Source organism: Amblyomma maculatum, chromosome 11 (assembly GCF_055883805.1).
Source record: "Amblyomma maculatum isolate TAMU_Amacu chromosome 11, ASM5588380v1, whole genome shotgun sequence".
Taxonomy (NCBI): domain Eukaryota; kingdom Metazoa; phylum Arthropoda; class Arachnida; order Ixodida; family Ixodidae; genus Amblyomma; species Amblyomma maculatum.
The window spans coordinates 20,150,531-20,167,073 of NC_139354.1; the positions used below are offsets into that span (position 1 = coordinate 20,150,531).

The following is a 16,543-nucleotide window of genomic DNA, read 5'->3' on the forward strand; positions in this document are numbered from 1 at the left end:
TGCTGCCAGTGAGGCAAGCCAGAGAAACAAGTTGGGCTGACCAGACCTTGTTTTGTATGTTTCCTAGCTGGCAACTTGGAGGAGGCTCCTGCAGCAGCAGCTTGGCACCCCACAAGTGTGGGTTTTTCTGCACATTCCAGCATCTGCCAGGGAGGTGAGAGTGGGCTAAGGCGACCGATACAGGGCTCAACAAGCCGACCTCAAGCAGACCTTGGCATGGGACAATTAAATGCAGGGTAAATAGGAGAGGAGGGCGAGGGTATGAAGGTCACAGGAGAGATAGACGGAAGAGAGGGGACCCCAGAGATCCAAGCTGGAGATAATGTGCCTGACGGCCACCTGGATCTGACCCTGCTCTCATTTCGGAGGGAAACATCAAGCTGCGGGATGTTTGAGTGAGAAGTGGAACTGAATAAATCAGTAGAGGCCAGCCTTCGAACAGAGGGTAAAAAAAAAGCTTTGGAGATGATTTGGATATTTGAATTATCACGCAGCAGCCAGATCGTATGCTTGCATGTTTTCCCTCCATTACCAACATAAGGTTTACAATATGCTGCTTTTACGAAGGCATCTCGCCTGGCCCTGCTAACCCCTTTCGACGAATATGAAGAGTGGCTGAATTAATGGCCCCTCATAAGGGGACCATGAGGAAAACTCCATCCAAGTCGAGTTGAGAGCCAAAAAATAAGTATCTGGTTCTTTCTAACCCTGATGTTTGACTGGCAGCAAGAAGTGAACTCCAAAACCTTCCAAATGGCCAAATTTAAACTCGTGACATGCCGGAAGATTTGCTGCCGTTTTGAGGTGAACATCAGTATAGCATAGGGCCTGTGATCTACACCCAAAGGTAGGAGCTAAAGCATGCATTTTACTAACAAAACTGGTCAGGGACGGCCTCTAGCTTAGAGACGCTATGTTTGCAGTGACAGAGGTCTTCAATTAGAATATGGTACCATATCAATGCAGGCAGACTTCCCTACTGTTGCTTTAAGTACTCTGAAAAGAGCAACATATAATACACCAAGGAACACCGACAGCCGTTGGCAGATTTTCATGGACTCCATCTCATCTCTACAGCCCCTATCCAACCTGGTAAAGAAGACCAATCAGCCAGTTTCTTTTGACACTGGATATCTACATCTCTTGGCTACTGTCACAGGCCACTCTATCGCACATCAGCTGGTACCAGCTAACTGTGTAATATAACGAGAAAGAGGACGAACCGTCCCACAAAGGTCTTTAGCGTCATAACTACAAGCGGATTTTTTTTCACAGCAGCTGATCCATCCCAACTGGCTAAAAGATAGGCTCACAAAGAAAAAGACTCAGCTTTGGCGTTGGTACCAGCTAACTATGTAATATATCGAGAAAGAGGACGAATCTTCCCACAGAGGTCTTTAGCATCATAACTACAAGCGGATTTTTTTTCACAGCAGCTGATCCATCCCAACTGGCTAAAAGATGGGCTCACAAAGAAAAAGACCCAGCTTTGGCTATTCATCATTACTTCTTTTCTTCATTCTACAGACTCACGCCTTAAATCTAGGCTACTAGCCTGATTTCCTCGCCATCTGGAAACTGTTTAGTGACTTTGCCTCAACTCTGCATTCAGTAACAGCTTACGGCTTTGTTTAGGACAACTGAACAGTCCCTACTGCGACAACTGCAGCACAGTAAAATTAGTTAAGCATATTCTGCCTGAATCCCCAGCGTATGCCCCAGAAAGTGCGTATTACGAACATTTAAGAGTCACTAACCGAAGCGCCTTTAACAGTGGATGGTGCAATAAGTCACTTAACCTCCCACAGTCAGCAGAGACGTGCAATGAATTATTTTTCTAGCTCGATGATATTGGACTCTGCCTCGACAAGCTTTTAATACATCTACATTTTTCAACACTCTGCAATCTCTGAGCAACGTACAATGTAAGCCCTTTAGTAGGACATTATATATACCATATTTTCCGGCGTACGTGTATTTTATACCAATATTTTGCTAGTGTGTCCTACACAACAGTTAGTCTTCCATGTTATTTTTTTCTGTTTTCATTTTATGCAAGGTTCCTAGGTGAACTTTACCATGAAACAACGGCAGAAATGACTTTAGAAATTGTGAAGCCTGCGGTTGTCTCACAGGCCACAAGCTTTAGTAATATAAAATGCCAAAAGATGGTGACATCCACACTCCTTGCCCACCCTCATTATCAAGGCGAGCCAACCTACCTTTTCAGTTGCTGTTTGCATCTCTGTTTGGTGGCAATGTGTGTTTTTAGCTTTCAGCGCGTATTGTGCCTAACACCCGAGCCCGGTGACAATCAGAGCAGTGATCCCGAGTGTGAAGAGGATGTCTCAGCAGTGCTGCCGAAATTGAACTTTTTGACAGTGTACTTCATGGAAGATGATTTGAAAGCGTCAAGCAAAAATAAAGTGCAGATGATCTGCCTGTGTAAAGTTTTTGAGAATGAGTGTTGCCTATTTTTTTGTAACTTCACCCCTCGTAAGGAGTATTCTATCAGGCACTGAGCCTTGTGTGATAGTTGCGCAAGCATGTATAGTCAAGTCCCACTGCTCTAAAAGGGAATTGCGGTGCATCTTATAAAAGAGTGTGTTGTATTGCAACTATTTCCTTGAAAGCCTCTAAATATGAGATTTGAGTCATGTACCTTATACACTGATAAATACAGTAATTATTTTCTAGCATATTATTTTCATTTTTTGATGCATCTTACTCCAATGCCATGCTCCCATATTTTTATTTTCTCTCTTCTTATCCACAGTAGCAAGTTGGTGGATATGAAATGCAGCCTAAACTTTCTGCCTTTTTTTTTTCCTTAGAGGTTTTCTTTCTTTAGCAAACACTGGCAGTCTTTCTGTCCTTCAAGGAAATGCCAAGATGGCAAAGTGCAGAAAAAGAATCCACAGGAGGCAATCAGTAAACATGACACAATATGTTTGGCTCGAAGTACTGCAAAAGACGAATTATTCGCACTACACCACTCTCTGTTTCTAATTCTTCTGTCCATTTCTTGTCTGTACTGCTGGTGTACAGGTACCCTGCTCGTATAATCAGCTCTCCTCACGAGTCCTTGTTACAAGCAGTTAGTATTCGTGCAGACACTCACCCACTTAGTAAGGTAATAAACGCAGTGCATAAACAAGCTGTCCTCAGCCTGGACACACTGCGTCAAAAGCTGCTCAAGTATGCCCGAGAAACAGAACGCAAAGCTATTCCTTTAACAGGCACCTGCTGTCCCCTTGGCAAGAGTATGGTGATAACAGCAGAGTGTTAACAGTGTTAACCTTAGCTCTGTCTCTACATGTCTCTCGTCCCTGCTCAAGAATGCTAATCCTGCCCATGCTTTTGGAGCAAAGATACTTATCCACTGCCATGGAGGCACTATTTCAATTCAACCGACCCTCAAGACATTTCATGGTTCTGCACTCGTTTTTCAGCAATGCGGAGAAAAGCTGATAAAAAAAAAAGGTGCTTCTTCAAGCATCTGGACCGAAAATAGACGCCAACCCCTGCCTGCCTGATGTCAGGGCGAAGGTCGCTGAAGCAGATCTTTATCACATAAAAATGACCCCCTCTTAGACACATGACTGCACTAAGTGCTTTCACTGCTGTGCAACCCCCAACAAGAAACGAGATAAGGACACGCCAGGCATCCCTATTTAGAAGAATTCTCAACACAAAGAGGCTGCTGCATGAGTAATCAGACTTGTACAATGTAGCTTATCAAAAGTGCTGCCATGACTCAAAGCCACTTGCACTTCGAACGCGTGACACTGCTCGAAAATCGATGTTTATGCCAGCACAGCAAAGAAAAATGTCCTGCAATAAAGTATGGGCTTAATCTGAGGTGACAGATATGGCACCGCTTTCTACAGACCTTATGGATTGCTGTGAGTTCTTGACACTCCTGAGCTCGCATGAACAAAGAAGCGACGAATGACGACACACTTGAAAGGCGAAACACACTTCCACATTCAGCGAGGAATTCCGATCCCGATTTTTTTTTTTCTTTACTTCTTTTTGTTTCGCGGAAATTCGCTATCCGGCAAAGCTAGGCCACGCTTCTACCCGATGACGAAATGCGACCACAGGCCTGTGCCTGCCAGATCGGCGGCGGAGGAAGAAAACTCGCTCAAGAACGGATACCGCCCCCGCGCTTTGCAATACCGGCGCGGATTAACCCATAACGGGTCGATTCCAGCGGGCAACACCGCCGCGTCGTTGTCTCGCTACGATAAGCGCACCCGCCGAGGCGCCGGAATATCCCAGACGTCAAACATAGCGACGGCATTACGTGATACGCTCGTCTTTCTCCCATACGCTCTTCACCAGTGGGCCCCCGCCCAAGGCCAAACGGTGGTGCGGTCGAATTGGCCGCGCTTGGCTTGCGTCAACGGTGCGTATAGACACACCGTCGTCGCGACAAGCGAACACGGACTTCGCTAAGCAGGATGACTGCAGACGCATCGTACGCGAGCTGCAGTAGAGGGCGAAATGCGGATACAGCTGACGCGCGGTTCAACCAGGACCGTGTCACAGCTGCTATTTCGATGTGTCAAGACAGGTGTCTGCCACAAGACGCAACGTAAGCAGGCAGCATATTGCAACCTTACAACATTGTAGTACTTAACTGCACATGCCACCGATAGGTTTCAATGAGGTTTGTCTTTTTTTTTTTTTCCCCACATGACGTATTACGTCCTCCGCCAAGTACCAGAAGTGGCGCGATTGAAAAGCTCCTACAAAAGGTTCAAAGCAACGTCTCGATGGACACAGACGAAATGAAAATAGCAGACGAATTACTCCCGATTCATTACAAGCGCCGACGTGCCTTCACCCGCAACAATCCAAATAAAACCGATAAGAATCCCCACATTACCAAGACTTACCAAATGTCGACAGATGATATAAGGCGGAGTTCGCATGCGCTAAGCTCCCAAACGCCTCTCTGAGGATGCAGGCAAGTTTGGAAGAGCACTGGACGATGGCGCCATAGCATCAAAAACATTTAGGATGCAGCGTCATACAATCTGCAGACGACAGAAAAGTCTCGAAGCAGGCGACTTGCACAGGGGAAGCAGACGACGCTCATTTGTAAGTATTCTAAGAGCAATAAATAAAACTGCGAATTGAGCAACGATACAGCGGACTTCGATTATACAAAAGCTAGAAAGATGCAGTAAAAAAACGGAACATAATTATGTGCGGAGAAACGAACAGGGAGAGAAAGACGCGCCCACGAAAGAAAAGCGAAAGTAGCGACGCCGCGAATCTCGGCGGAAAAGCCGGCAGTCCATCACGGTGATGACGCACTTTCACGGCACTTCTCGACGACCGTACATGCGATTACGCCTAAGCGCGTAAACAAGCAGTGATGATTTATGAGACTGTAGTACATGTTTTAATGAAAGGCAAACGCGACGAGGAACTACCTGCGCACACACATATGCGACAAAGCGAAAGCGGGAAACGCACCAACTACACACACGCTTCACGAGACATCCCATTAGCTTGCGAGATAACGGCTACTGAACGGAACCGCCAACTACACGCGGGAAACCACAAACACGAGGGAAAAAAAAAAAAAAAAGAAACCGAATACCCACTTGAGGAAGCCAAACGAATCCAAACAATGGTCAAAGAAAGTGACCACGACGCTTGCGTGAAAGCCAAATAAGCGCATACCGCCGAGGTACGGGAAAGGACCAAAAATAGCACCATGGAATGCACACGAATACACAAGCACGCGAGACTTCAGCCGCAACATTTAACGGCCAAGTCCCAGGTCGCCGCTTTCTTCCCGTTTGAGGCAGAATCCTCTAAGAAACAAAACAGAAAAGAACCACTTCCTTCAAGCCCAGTGTGTATGTTTTCGTCGAGTTGTTTCGTACGCCGCAATCGTCACGTGGGCGTCGGCGCGTTGGCAATGGCACATGCTGGGATCAGACTTCAAAGGATACAATCCGCGCCAACAACGGATGATGATAAAAAGAGGCGGACGCGCGAAAATTATTCCAAGTGCCGTAGGGCCTAGCCACCTCTCTCCGCTTCAAAACGGCCGTTGGAAGGCGGCGGCTTCTTGTTTAAAAACAACGAAACAACGCTGCATGCCAAACGGCGGGCCCCCACACACCCCAAGGAACGCCAGGAAACTCCCATGAATTCTCGAACCACCGTCGACGTTGCAACGACCCATCCTAAAAACCTGCGGGCGCTACACCGAGCTTGAGGATTAGCCTAACCGTAAACCCTGGAATTGGCGAACAGCGTTACTGCAAGCGACATCCGCTTTCACACGCATTCCGAGCACGCTTAAACCATCTAAACTATTACGTCACTGTTTCCAAGAACGGCGAGTTAAGATATTCAGTTCTCTTTGGTAGTCGAGAGCGCGCGTACGTGAATCGCATCTTTTTTTCAACACCACTCGAATGGGCCACGGCCCAAGGTCGCCGACTGATACCCCCCCCCCCCCCCCCCCTCTTTCGACGTCGATGTTTTCGTACCTATTCCCCACGCACCCACCTCTTCGTGTACCGTGCATGACTGGTTGTCGCAACTCTTCCAACAAACTATACTATGCTAATGAATGAGTCCCCTGGGTAATGCCGTCATTGCTGTGTATTTTCCTATATGCGGTTACCTTTTAACACTGTCTAGACGAAAGCCTTACATTTCTTAAAGTGCCTCCCTCTTTGTTGCAACAACGAGTTTTGAAAATAATGGCGAATAATGTGAAACCAAAGGTGAGAAGCATGACGAAAAACAGAGCTATGCATGACACAGAAACGACATTGGAAACATTATCAGCAAAGCTTTTGTACATGTGGCAAACAGCTCAAGCAGTTACTGTTAACAATGAATTTCTTGTTCTGCAATCAAAGTCCAAGTAATTGATGATGATGCCAAGACAGGGCCGGCCAACGGAAATGACCAACCAAGGTCACGAAAGAAAATTGCAACCCACTCACAGAAATTTAATCTGAATGATCAGGTCAGATGAGACCTTATTGTACAAGTTTTATTACACTTATCAACTATACAGATCAATGTGAGCTTTGATAAAAGCTGCATTCAAATGATAACCAAGTTTTAAAATCATAATGAATGAACCAGTGATCAAAAGGAAACGAAACTGAGTGGCAGCATGTGAAAAGCTCAACCGCCCTAACACCCATGCATATACATAATAGTATACATGACTACATAAACAGAGCTAACTAGCAAAACAAATTTCATGGTACTGTTACTGCTAAGTAACTCGAGATTCAACGACAGCAGTGGGGATATATTTCCATTTGACGATATATATTGAGGTAAACAATTTGGCAGCGTGACCATATGCATATAGTTATAGAGCACTGCAGTTTTCCACTGCTGCCACAATGAGGCAAAGCCCACACATATAGCTCTCAATAGATGCTGCTGCAAAAGGAGATACCACTACCCTTCAAGTGGACACTCCTCGATTCTCAACCATTCTTAACCGGCCTTTGGTTATGCATTACTACTACTGCTACTACAATGGCGGCAGAACCAGGGAACAGGCACTAAACAGCAGTCATTGTAAAAACACTAACTAGTCATGGCCTTCAGAACTCTACCGATTACACCAAGAGAAGCCCACCAATCCCTAAGAAAAAAAAAAGGGAAAATGAAAGGAACAATACTAAAGGCACTGAACATGAAGTTCTCAAGGTGAATAAAGAACTTTCCTATATAACTTCCCATAACTGTCCAGACCTAAGATGAACTTCATTCCTAGGGCTGGAAGTTTCACAGACTCTTCACAGATTAGAAAAACGTGCTTCAAAAGTACATGCTACACTGTCTTTTCAAAGACCTTTAACCTTTGCTCCAGGCATCACAATGCACTAATTTATACCGCGCAATAGCTCTAGGAAGCGTTAACATCACAGTATGTGAAGGATTTTTAATTTTGGATACATTCAGTACCATCATCAGCTAGGCATATCCAATTCAGGGCAATGGACTCACCCATGTCTCTCGGAATAACTGCCCCAAGCTAGCCGCATCCACTTGACCCCACAAATTTCTTAATCTCACCCACTCACCCAACTTGCTGCTGCTCCCTGCTACACTTCTCTTCCTTCCCCCTTGGAATTCAAATTGTTACCCTTAGCAACCATCAGTTATCCTCCCTTTGCATTACAAGTTTGCCCATGCCCATAGCGAATACAGCATTTTACAGAAGCCTTCAGCCGTACAGCTGAGCAACAGGCCAGGGGAGACTTGTACCAAATGAAAAATCATAAGCACTGGGGAACTGAACCCCACGCCTCCTACAAAACACCGAGGCAGATGTTCAAGCCACTCCTCAGTACCAACAACAGAAGCTGTGAACCTACCCATATAGGGGACACAAGCATAAAAATACAGCAGTGATCTGTGCAATACCCTGCTAGCTGGCTCCCATCATTTATTCTCGCATTCAGATGAACTATCCAGATTTCGCATCGATAAGAGCGGAAAGTTGGGCAGGTTCACAATATGCATGATAGAATGGTGTATAAAGGCTTCAAACAGAGGAGGAACAAGCTACTCCTCCATAGTCTCTGGTCCTCAGAGAAAGAAAAGCTGTCAGTAATGGCTAACCGCCCTGTCCTCAGTGTCTCCGCCTGGATACTCTCACTCCCAGAAAACCTAGATTAAATGAATCCCTGAATGCCTCATCTTCATATCAATGCTACATACTCTACACGTGGTTGAAAAGCATACCCTTAAAACAAAATATTGTAGCTGAAATGTTTGCGTTTTACGAAGTGGAATATGTTCCCCTGGTTCTTGTAACGCTACTAGACCCGTGAAACACTAAACAATTTCGGAACTATACAATCGCTTTACTGACAGACGGCCAGTAAAGCGATGACGAGGGCAACGTATAATGCTGCAAAGCAAAATTAGCAAGTTATGATAGAGCTCCTCTGAACTTGTGTCAACAGCTGTTAGATACAAATCCTAGCACTGCCTTTCTCGAAAAAGTAGCTCTTTTTTGCTCAATTGGTCCCAAACCTCATTACCTATTTTTCTGCAGTTTATTTGCTTATTTATTAGAAGGTACACCAAAGACAGAATTATCTCGCCTCAGTAGATCTGCAGCTCAACACAAAAGTAGGGACGTATTACATCACAACAAAGCTGCATTCGTAATGCTAGATACTCCTAATCAGCTAGGCGCCGTCCAAGCACGCTGTCATACGGGGCACTGCATTGCCTCACCGCGTGAAACCATAAACCACACATGGAAGTTCCTGCAGTTGTGCCTGCAAGTTGCAGTCCAATCCAAAGCCCGTGCAAATCGTCATAGGAGGAACCTGACAAAGAATGTTTATTCCGCGGACGCGCGCGCGCCCACCGGATGATGACCAAACAGCACGCGCGGTTCGCTCACACGACCGCAGAACTGCACCCCCCGATGCGAACAGAAGAATACAAAACAAAAAAGTGCGTAGCAAAGACGGAGAGTCAAGTCAAGGGAAGGGAGAGATACGCCAAGCCGCGCGCCCATTTGGAGCGGGAAACCCCGAAGGCGAGCCGCTGTTCTACGTTTGCTGCTGTTGCTGCTCACGCGTGCGGCGGACGCCATCTTGAAAATGAAGTAAGCGCCAGTTTCGTCTGCTACCTGCGTGCCGAGCAGACGGCGCAGGTCAGAAAGGGAGCAACATCAGGTGAACAAGTCAGTTCATAAAAACATTACAAAAAAAAAAAAAAAAAAAACTCGAACCTCCTCGCCCTCCTTATCACCAGAGAGCCAGCCCGAAGAAAAAGATCGCCAGGGAAGACTGTGGGGCCAGGAAGGTAACACGACGACACGAGTTTTTCTCGGGGTATTTCCCGAACCGCCGAACGCGCTAGCTGATCGCATCCAGCTACAGAGAGTAACGAAAAATAGAAAAAAGCTGAAGGAGCAGCAGGAAGTCTGCGTGCTCGGCGGCGGTCGCTGCTGGGAGGACGACGTAATGTTCTCAGCAGGACGTCGAACGAACGTTCCTGCTCCGGCTTAGTCACACTAGCACGGCGAAGTCCCCCCCTGGACGGGAGACAGGAAAATGGAGTAACGGCTCGGCCAGATGAGATGAGCCGGACCTTTTTGCGCAATCCCATGCGCCCCGGGGGAAAACACTATTCTCCTTTGGCAGAGGCGTTTGCTGAGCCCTTCGTAGAGAGGTCCATTTTTTTTCTGCTTGCAGCACACGCCTCAAGAGCGAAGGTCGCCTAGCTCTTCTACTTCCAGGCACTGAAAACAGTGGCGCTAAGTCCGTCGTGAAATATTCGGTAGCCGAGTTCCAATGAGGTTAACCCAAATAGATAGCAGATTGGTTTCATTTCAGCGTGTTCTTCATACAAGGGTGCCAAATAATTGACATTGATGTTTGCTCCATTTTACAGGTCCCGCTTCTTTGTGCTCTCTTGGTGCATGGAACTCCAGCAAGAACACTAGCTGAATTTTAAATGTTTAAAGTTCTGAGTAAATCAACACGATGGTAACCCTGGGACCGCATAATGCCTTCTAATCTTTACTATCTTTACTTCCTTACCGTTCTTAGCAGTTCATCAGATGACAAAGCAGGCGGTCAGCACTGCCTCATATCTAGAAACTGTCAGCTGCCGATGATCAATCAACTAAAGAATGAATTGGCAGCAGAGGCTACTCGTCTGTTTTCGGTCATGTACCGTGCAAGTTTGGAAGCCACCTTAATACGAGTCAGGACCATGGTCAACAGAGGGCATTCATGGCTTTTACTAGTTACAAGATTTCTCAGTGTGGAGCTTGGCAACACCAACAAGGAGTTCCTGGAGCAGCCCACCATTTGCACTGTTTGGTTTGCACCCACAAGAGCTCCGCGGTGACATCAGAAAAAACACGTAACATCGGTGCAACTGTCTATACTTCCAGTCGCAAAAGGTATGCTCTGGTGATTGCCACCGTTTACATACTTCATTTTCCCTGCACGACCTCTGCAAGTCCGCTGCAGTTTACAATAAAGTGAACGACCTAGGTCACTGGCATTACTAATTAAACAACCCCACAGTAGTGCGAATTAAGCCGTCGACTGGAACATGTGCAATCAAACTATTTCGTAGAACGTGAAACGCCATTGGCTTGGGCTACAAGGCGCAGGTGACACGCGAAACAGAGCTATGCTCAGCTGAGGAGTTAAGAACTGCGTACATACATTCATTGTAGGCTCGCGGCTCACATTCTTACAGTAGGAGTATGCATGGCAGCTCTATGGAGACAGCGCATGAACATATCTGCCAGGGTGCAGTGATAAAAGTAACTGAAGCCGCGTACAAGAGGCCAATTGTGTTAAAACAATAAAAGAACACACACTAAAGTAGGCGAGGCATCAGCGTAGTTTCTAATAACAAAATTGATCAAAATGACGAGCAGAATGAACTATGCTGGATTCTGGAGTCGGCTTCGGATCAGACTTATTTGGAAACTTATCAATTCGACGAAGGCTGAAGTGGAGATATTACAGACGGAAGGCAAGCAGCTATGAAACCCTGAACTCACTGCCAATTTTATGCGCGAAATCCAACCGCACGATGTGCAAGAAAAAAAAAAAATGTCTGGGCGATGCCCTAGGGCGTCTGGCCGTCTACCAGAGTTGCAGGTGGAATCGATCAGACGCTGGCCCGTCGACGACAAAAATAGAAAAAAAAAAAAAAAAAAAAAAAGCGAATCAAGAGATCGATAGCTTGCGTAGGAGAGACATTTGAACGACTATACGAGCACGGCGGGGTTGGCTGCCTTCACGGAAAAAGATTGTACTGCACGACCGACGAATTACTACACAATCACTGCCATTCTACTAGATTGGCGTTTCCCCCTCGCCACCTCCGCCACGGCAGGGGCGCCACGCCGATAGTGTAAAAAAAGGTTACCGGACGGGTCAGTGGCTGGTTCTCGACCGGCGACGGGTTCGAAGCCCTCCGACAGGGCACCACAGAACGTCGCGCGTTGGCAGGAGCGAAGAAAGCAAACAGACAAGGCAAACGGATGGGTTGGGTACCCAGATCACAGAGACCAACTTAGGCCTAGCGCCAAACTGGGCCACGCACGAACACGACGCCGCCGCTCACCTCGTGGGTATCCGTTAAGTGCTGCCGCCAGTCCAACTACTCCCAGTGTCTCTCGACGACTTTGCCAGGGTTCGCGCGCTTTGGACACAAGCTCCTGTTTTCTTGCTTGGTGTTCTTCCTTCCACAGTGCTAGGTTAGAAGCGGCAAGCACAGCCGTCCATATCCGCCATCGGCTCGGCGCGGCTCCCGCAAACTGAAGCTCGGCATAGTCGGCGACCCGCACGGCCTGAATGGGGAAACCCCACTCGAGACGAAGGCAGCGACTGGAAAGGAACCAGCGACGGCAGACAGCCGCTGCTCCGGCCAATGGAAGCGACGCTAGCGACGCCGCAACCAATGAGAGACCGTCATCACTGTCACGTGATGTTTGAAAAACCGGAAGTGTCCATGCTCTCTACATGGATGAGTGACCTCGCCAGCTTCTTTCCTGCTTTCTGCTGTAGACCGCTGTGCCCTGCCTCGTATGTGGTGGTGTTACGGGTGTGTACTGTAGCAGCGCGCCCAACACGAACAAACGAAGGGGGCGAAGAACTTGCTGCTGTCCATGCCTCATAGAGAAAGATTCCACTACGGCTCCTTTCATTAAAACAAAAGCGTCACCACCTGAGCCAAAACGACTTGTTGACTCTCTTGGCATCGTTCTGTCTCCAGGGGAACGAATAAAGCCGAGAAGAAAAGCGAGCGGCGCAGTTGGAGATGATCCGTGCGCTAGAAGCATGTGTGCTGGCCGCATGCATTTTCTTGTCTTGCTAGGCGTGTAATAACGGCATGCGTTGCCGCTTTCGGTCGCGTGCACGTTCGTCATTGATCGGGAGAAAGGTAACGATGGGTCGATTCGCTCGAGCTCCCCAACACCAAAATTAGTCAGAGTTCACCGAAGTTCGCAGCTTCTCCGAAACCGAAACTGATGTCAGTCAGCAGCTGCGCCTGCGTTGTGGGATTATCTCTAGCGCCATTTCTGTTCACACTCTTGTTATGTTTCGCTGTTTCTGTAATTTTTAACGAAGCCATTTTTGCTTGTATTGCCTGCATGCTTGCTACCAAATTTTGGATAAGCATACCCAGCATACCGCTTGCAGCCTGCAGTTTGAAAGCATGACTTGTCTTGCTGAAGTTTACCCATGAAATGTTTTTGGAACGGGCCCTGTAATTCCTGTTTTATTAAACATCCGAGGACATTGAATGCGCCCGACCTATACAGTTGTGCGAATATTAGAAAATTTTGAACATCTCCATATTCGATTATTCGAATTAATCTAATAGTGTATATAAGGAATTATTTGAACCGAATTATCAATGGTATGAACTTGACTAATAAGTTTTCAAATAGCGGCACAAGGTGCAATTAAGGCCCACCGTAGTATTTTTTTATTTAATTTTTGTTTACGATTTCTCGAAAAACATGATTACACCGACGCTACGAACCATCCTACCGCGATAAGCAAGTGCAGGATGAAAGGCTAGTTCAGTGCCTCTATGCGTGATCCAGTCATATGGCAGCGTTCATAATGCTTATGCTTAACTCCTGGCTGGACGACGAGGCAATGATTAGGCAAATTTAACAATCTTGCCTTGATGCCGGATCACGGAGGCCGTGGCTCATGTATACGTGCCATATCGCCCGAATAATGTCCGCAAGTGTAGCTCCATCTGAGAGTCAGTTTGGAGGCTCGTTCGCGATAGGGATCGGAACAGACGACTTATGTACATCCGATTGTATGCCAATCATTGTAATAGTAAAGGTAGGTTCAGGTGTCCACCGAGGAGTGCGACTGGTACTGCACCATTACCTTTCCTCAACAATGTTCAACTCTGTGCCAGTCTGTCGACGCTAAACCAGCCAAGCAAAACCATGCCGAACAGTGCATGCTTTCGCCCGTCTTAATTGGTTTAAGCGAAGTTAAACCACGGTTATTTGTTTTTCATGCGTTTAGCTTGACGCTCATAGAGTTGACATGCTGAATGCGTGCTGCAGTCTGTTAGATTAGTGTTGTGTCTTTTAACATTTATATACAGGGTGTCGCAGCTAAGATATACCAAGATTTAGAAAAAAAATTTAAAGAACTCACTCATATGTTTCTTCTTTCCGCATGCCTGAATAATTGGTCGAAATCAAATGAATAAAAGCGATATTGGGCGCAAGTTGCGAATAGAAAATTTCTCGAGAACCACAAAAATGGCACGATCTGGGGCGTTTCCGACTAGGTGGCGCTATCGTAACTTCTTTTTTTTAACGAAAATTCAAAGCCTGCAAAGTCTGAACTTACCACGTGATAGCACGCTCCGCGTGCCCGCATGCACCTTTTACATGCACCACGATTACAACGTTCTCCATTGATTGATTTATTTATTTATTTATAGGAAGATAAAGGCGCGGTAACTGTCTCGTTTTCTGTGGACACCTCAACCGCGCCGTAAGGAAGGGTGGGAGTGAAAGTGGAAAGAGGAGCCGTAGTAGAGGGCTACGGAGTAATTTCGACCACCTGGGGATCTTTGACGTACGCTGACATCGCACAGCACACATGATTTCCCTACACACCACTAGAGAGGGGGAGGGGAGGGAGGAGGGGTGCATTTTCTGGAGGCACCCCCTTAATTCGTAACGAAGGCGGTTCAAATGTTCGGAATGTGGTTGAGAATGCGCATATTTAGTTCTGGCGGTTTACTTTTCTTTTTTACTCGAAGATCCCCAGGTGGTCGAAATTACTCCGTAGCCCTTGACTATGGCTCCTCTTTCTCTCTTTCCACTTTCACTCCCACCTTCCTCCCTTCCCTTACGGCGCGGTTGAGGTGTCCACAGAAAACAAGTACAGACAGTTACCGCGCCTTTCCCTTCCTATAAATCAATCAGTATCCACATCTTGGTCTAAATTTCTTTTGATAGTTTAGTTGAGTAAATGGTGAGGAAGTACAAGATGCCCGTACTTGCACATACTCAGCCAACCCTCGAATGCAGATAGCCGTAAATTCATGTCCAGATGGGTCATTCTCATGCAAGTCGTCGTGGCTGATATTAAAGTCCGATATACACCTTCTACGCATGTGTGTTGAACACGGATTTGAATCCCTGGTGTGTGTTCACTTCTTGTGTTTATTCATTATGTTACAAGCTTAGTGCAGTTGTGCGCGTGTTTTACTGGGTTTTCCACGGTAGCGTTACGCGAGTAGTTTCGGTAAACATTTTATACAGTCCTCGTTCATGTTTTTTTTTTTCAACTGAAAATTTTTAGCCTTTTGTGGTGCCGGATACTGTGCCGGAGTGCCCGTTTTTGAACCTGACCACCGACGGTTGCCTTTAGATAGAGGCAAAACGGAGAGGTCATAGAGAAAGTATGTTTCTCTATGGAGAGGCGTCCGTGTGCTGATGTCAGTGCTGTTGTTGCGACTGAAGGAAGAAGGAAAAGAAAAATTTGGAGGACGCTTAAGTTTCGCCTTCAAGAGTGGAACGCGATAGCGTTATTCATACTCAACACTTCTAAGTGGCGCCCCGCGTCGGACTTTGCACTCACGAATCACGCGGTGAGCGCCGAGCAACGCAGCGTTCGGCGCGGCAACGAAACGTGCGCCTGAGCAAGCGGAACGAACCAAAGAACTCGGTGTCTCGGAGGGAGAAAGCCGGGCAGCGACGCGCCATGAAGGCGGACGCGATCATGGGGCTGACGCCTTGACGGGATCGTCCTCTATCTCGCTTGGGAGCACCACGCAGAAGCATGATTCTTCGGAAGCAGCTCGGCACACATCGCAGGGGATGCTTTCCCAGCAGAAGCGCTACGGCGCAGCGATCACGTCAGAGGCGTCCGGCATCAGTCGCTGCACTTAGCAATCGCGCTGTGAGCGGAAAGAGGAGCCGCGTCGCCTAAACACCACTGTTCGAGTGACGCAGGCTGGATGTTGGAAGGGCAGAGAGCGAGAAAACTTATTAAACGCAAGGGTATTGGGGCATCCTCGCACCGGTACCCGCGCGGCCCGAAGGGGAGAAGCGGGTGAGCAAAGATAGTGACCTAAAGAAAGGAAAGACGCTTGATTCTACAACCCGTGAGGGTGCACGGCGAAACGTCACGGGCGAGTGGCGCGCCACGTGTCGGGGCAGCGCCGCACATTGCGAGGAGGGGTTCTTCTGTGTTTGCCGCAAGATGGCTCTGCATGTGCGCAGAGCGCAGAAGAAATGTAGCGGAAACGTACTTCGCTACTCGTGTAACTGCGACTTCTGTAAGTAACATGCTCATAATTACCGATATACACCGCAGTATAACGTTCTACGGCAAGTTTCTAAGGCAACACCGCATTCACTAGAAGCGCTTTTATACCGCTTTCAAGCATCGAACTCGTGGCTGAGTGGTAGCGTCTCCGTCTCACACTCCGGAGACCCTGGTTCGATTCCCGCCCAGCCCATCTTGGAAGTTGCTTTTTATTTATG

At 47.3% G+C, this 16,543-nt stretch overlaps 1 protein-coding gene across 2 annotated transcripts in view; it reads right to left on the reverse strand.

Annotated features, from left to right (window-relative positions):
* The window catches only part of LOC146173026 (NF-kappa-B inhibitor alpha-like), a 30,074-nt gene extending 17,673 nt beyond the window's left edge, over window positions 1-12,401 (reverse strand). Inside the window, exon 1 of one of the 2 annotated variants that reach the window (XM_084585618.1) lies at window positions 12,127-12,401. The gene's annotated coding sequence lies outside the window, so the exon portion shown is untranslated. The remainder of the gene's footprint in view (window positions 1-12,126) is intronic. The other variant, XM_084585617.1, reaches the window with a different exon arrangement.
* Window positions 12,402-16,543: the final 4,142 nt, after the last annotated feature.